The sequence below is a fragment of the Labrus mixtus genome, chromosome 6 (assembly GCF_963584025.1).
Source record: "Labrus mixtus chromosome 6, fLabMix1.1, whole genome shotgun sequence".
NCBI classification, from domain to species: domain Eukaryota; kingdom Metazoa; phylum Chordata; class Actinopteri; order Labriformes; family Labridae; genus Labrus; species Labrus mixtus.
In genome coordinates, this window is record NC_083617.1 from 32,727,374 (window position 1) to 32,732,373 (window position 5,000).

Below are 5,000 nucleotides of genomic sequence, written 5' to 3' on the forward strand. Positions count from 1 at the left end.
CAGCGAGCAGCACCTGAGCAGAGCAGCGAGCAGCACCTGAGCAGAGCAGCGAGCAGCACCTGAGCAGAGCAGCGAGCAGCACCTGAGCAGAGCAGCGAGCAGCACCTGAGCAGAGCAGCGTACTACGGTGAGCGTATTGCATAATTGCTTGTTCTGTTCTCCTCTGCACTGTGTTACTGTGTACCTACTCTTAGCTTAGCCTAGCAGTTAGCTTTACAATGGCTTCTTTTTCTGTCTCTCCCTCTCCTGCTCTCTCCTGCTCTACGTGTCAGATGTTAAGTTATTCCTCGTCCTCCTTTAGTGATAATGATACTTGTAAGAAATGTAGTTTATTTTTAGCTTTGGAGGCGAGGGTGTCTGAGTTAGAGAGACGGCTCCGCACCATTGAGTCGGAGTCATCGTATGCAGCAGTAGTTAGCCAGCCACCTGTAGCAGGTGCGGGCCGACATAGCTTGGCTTCCCCCCCGGTAACTCCCGAGCAGCCGGGAGGCAGTGGCTGGGTTACTGTCCGAGGGAAGCATAGTCGAAAATCGAAGCACACGGTTCCCCACCAACCACTTCACGTTTCAAACAAATTTTCCCCACTCAGCGACACACCCGCTGAGAATAAAACTCTGATTATTGGAGACTACATAGTCCGAAACGTGAAGCTAGCGAAGTCAGCGGGCATAGTTAGGTGTATACCCGGGGCCAGAGCGGGCGACATCGCATCTCATTTAAAGTTGCTGACAAAGACTAAAGGTAGATTTGATACAATCGTAATTCATGTCGGCACAAATGACTCCCGACTACGCCAGTCGGAAGTCACTAAGGTTAATGTGGAGTCGGTGTGTACTTTTGCTAAGACGATGTCGGACTCCGTAGTGTTCTCTGGACCCCTCCCAAATCAGACCAGTGATGACATGTATAGCCGCATGTCATCACTCAACCGCTGGCTGTCGAGGTGGTGTCCAGCACACGATGTGGGCTTCATAGATAACTGGCAGTCTTTTTGGGGAAAACCTGGTCTGCTAGCTAGAGACGGCATCCATCCCACTTTGGACGGTGCAGCTCTATTATCTAGAAACATAGCAGAGGTTATTAGTCCAAAACCCTGACAACAACTCAGAGTTCAGACCAGGAGGCAGAGCTGCAGTCTTACACACTTCTCTGCGCCTCCCTTAGATCTGTCTCCCAGTCACTATAGCTGTAATTCTGAATCGAACTGTAGTTATACTATAGGTACTGTGTCTGTCCCCCGGCCCAAACGCGTTTTTATAAGTCATCCAAACGGCGTGAATCATCAGAATCTGATTAGAATCAAAACTACGAATACGATTTTGCTACAAGATCGGAGGATTCACTGCGGACTTTTGAACATTAGGTCCTTAGCATCCAAGTCTCTTTTAGTGAGTGATCTGATATCAGATCAGCACATTGATTTACTTTTTTTGACTGAAACCTGGCTGTGTCGAGATGAATATGTTAGTTTGAATGAATCCACTCCTCCCAGTCATTTTAATACTCATATACCTCGAGACACCGGACGAGGTGGTGGAGTAGCAGCTATTTTTAATTCCAGTCTTTTAGTTAACCCTCGACCAAAGCTGAATTTTTCTTCTTTTGAAAGCCTTGTTCTTAGTCTTCCACATCCAGTCTCAAGAACCTTTCAGCCAGTTCTAGTTGCTGTAGTTTACCGCCCTCCTGGCCCATATTCTGAGTTTTTATCTGAGTTTGCAGAATTTTTATCAGACTTAGTCCTTAGCAGTGATAGAATAATTGTTGTAGGTGACTTCAATATCCATGTGGATGTTGAAAATGATAGCCTGAGCACAGCTTTCATGTCACTATTAGACTCTATTGGTTTCACCCAGGGTGTAAACGAACCTACTCATCATTTTAACCACACCCTGGATCTTGTTTTAGCTTATGGAATTGAAATCCATAACCTTACAGTTTTCCTAGAAAATCCTCTGCTATCAGACCATTTTTTTATTACATTTGATTTTGTCCTACTAGAATTACCTCTGCCTGGAAGAGATGTGCTTTCTAGAAGTTTGTCGGATAGTGCTGTGGCTAGATTTAAGGAAGCTATTTCAGCTGTTTTTGATTCAGTACCGTGTTTCAACCCAGTTGGAAACTCTTACGATAGCTTTAGTCCCTCTCAGCTAGATCAGTTTGTTGATAGTGCAGTGGATTCGCTGAGAGTTACTCTGGATTCGATTGCTCCCCTGAAACAGAAGGTTGTCAAGCGGCGGAGAGTGGCTCCATGGTTCAACTCAGAAACCCGTACTCTGAAACAATCATCACGGAATTTTGAAAGAATATGGCGTTCGACCAAAACGGTAGAATCTCGTTTTTTCTGGCAGGATAGTCATAGAAGATATATGAAGGCTCTACGTCACGCCCGAGCTGCCTACTACTCCTCTCTAATCGAGGAAAACAAAGGCAATCCTAGATACCTTTTCAGCACTGTAGCCAGGCTGACAGAGAGTCATGGCTCCATTGAGCCTTGTATTCCTCTAGCCCTCAGCAGTAATGATTTCCTTAGCTTTTTCAACAACAAAGTTCTAGACATCAGAGACAAAATTGGTAACCTCCTGCCCTTACCTGGTGCAGATACGTCTGTTGCGGCAGAGACAGTTCCAGGACCAGATATTAGTCTCGACTGTTTTTCTCCAATCGACCTTTCAGAGCTACATTCCATTTTTTCTGCATCGAAACCGTCAACCTGTATTTTGGACCCAATCCCAACCAAGCTGTTTAAGGAAGTCTTTCCCTTAGTTAGCAACTCCATATTAGATATGATCAATATGTCTTTACTGGCAGGCTATGTACCACAGACATTTAAAGTAGCGGTAATCAAACCTCTACTTAAAAAGCCTACTCTGGACTCAGGAACTCTGGCTAACTACAGACCTATATCCAACCTTCCTTTTATCTCGAAGATCCTGGAGAAGGTGGTAGCTAAACAGCTGTGTGACTTTCTCCATGACAACAGTTTATTTGAAGAGTTCCAGTCAGGATTTAGAGTCCACCATAGCACTGAGACTGCACTAGTTAGAGTTACAAACGATCTACTTCTAGCCTCAGACAGGGGACTTCTGTCTGTGCTCGTCTTGTTAGATCTTAGTGCTGCTTTTGACACCATTGACCATCGGATCCTGTTGTACAGACTGGAGCATTTGCTTGGAATTACAGGGACTGCTTTAAGTTGGTTTGAATCCTACTCATCAGACCGATCTCAGTTTGTACATGTTAATGATGAGTCCTCTATGCACACTAAAGTTTGCCATGGAGTCCCACAAGGTTCAGTGCTTGGACCAATTCTTTTTACATTATATATGCTTCCTCTGGGAAATATTATGAGGAAACACTCCATACAGTTTCATTGTTATGCAGATGATACTCAGCTTTATGTATCAATGAAGCCCGATGGTACCAGTCAGTTATGTCAGCTAGAAACATGCCTTAAGGACGTTAGGACCTGGATGACCAGAAATTTTTTGCTACTTAACTCAGACAAGACTGAAGTTATTGTGCTAGGCCCTAAGAACCTCAGAGAGACTTTTTCTAGTGATGTGACTGTCCTTAATGACATCAGCCTGGCATCTAGCACCACTGTTAGGAATCTCGGAGTTATTTCTGATCAAGATATGTCTTTTAGCTCTCACATCAGTCAAGTTTCAAGAACAGCCTACTTTCACCTTCGTAATATATCCAAGATCAGGAATATCCTGTCGCAAAGTGATGCAGAAAAACTAGTTCATGCATTTGTTACCTCCAGACTGGATTATTGTAACTCTCTTTTGTCAGGGTGCTCTGGCAAATCTCTAAAGACTCTTCAACGGGTCCAGAATGCTGCAGCTCGTGTACTGACCAGAACCAGGAAATGGGACCACATTACTCCTGTCCTGGCTTCTCTGCACTGGCTCCCTATACAGTCTAGAATAGAATTCAAGATCCTTCTTCTCACCTACAAAGCTCTAAATGGCCAGGCACCATCTTATCTTAAGGAGCTACTAGTGCCGTACTGTCCCTTGAGAGCGTTGCGGTCCCGGAGTGCAGGCCTGCTGGTGGTACCTACAGTCTCCAAGTGTACTATGGGGGGTAAAGCCTTCAGTTATCGGGCTCCTCTCCTCTGGAACCGCCTTCCAGCCGGGGTCCGGGAGGCAGACACAGTCTGTATTTTTAAGATTAGACTTAAAACTTTCCTTTTTGATAAATCTTATAGTTAGGGCTGGTGCTGGTGTAGACCAGCTCTTAGTTATGCTGCTATAGGCTTAGACTACCGGGGGAACTGGCACCTTGAGCTCCTCTCTCTCTCTCTCTCTCTCTCTCTCTCTCTCTATGCATATACAGTACATCATATTACTGCATGTATCTATCTATAAATCTCAGTCACTAACCACCTACTTTCCTGGGAGCTCTTGAGCTCCCCTAGGCTCCTCAAGATCATCGGTTGACGGCTTGCCAGAACAACCCCCACCCCACCACTACCCCCTCCCCACCGGATCGTGGGTTGGCGGCCTGCCAGAACAACCCCCCACACCCCCTCCCCTCCCCACCGGATTGCTGATGGACGGTCTACCTCCCCCCACCCCCTTGCTCTCTATCCCTCTTCCTGCATCTTATCCCATCTCTCCCCCTATCCCTTTCCAAGCCCGGCGCAGTCTAGGCCTGTGAAGACTGTTTCGTCATGAGCCGGGGATCCGGCCGAAGATTTCTGCCTTTTAATAAGGCAGTTTTTTCTTACCACTGTAACTTTTGCTGCTTTGCTAAAGTGCTCATGATGGATAGGCCGGATCTTTGTAACATAGCAATAAGTAAGGTCCTTTACCTGCTTTTTGTAACATAACAATGAGTAAGGTCTTTTACCTTCTCTTTTGTAATGTTAAAAGACAATGAGTAAGGTATTTTACCTGCTTCTTGTAAAGTGTCTCGAGATAACACTTGTTATGAGTTGACGCTATACAAATAAAAGTTGATTGATTGATTGATAAAAGTTGACCCTGCTTAGC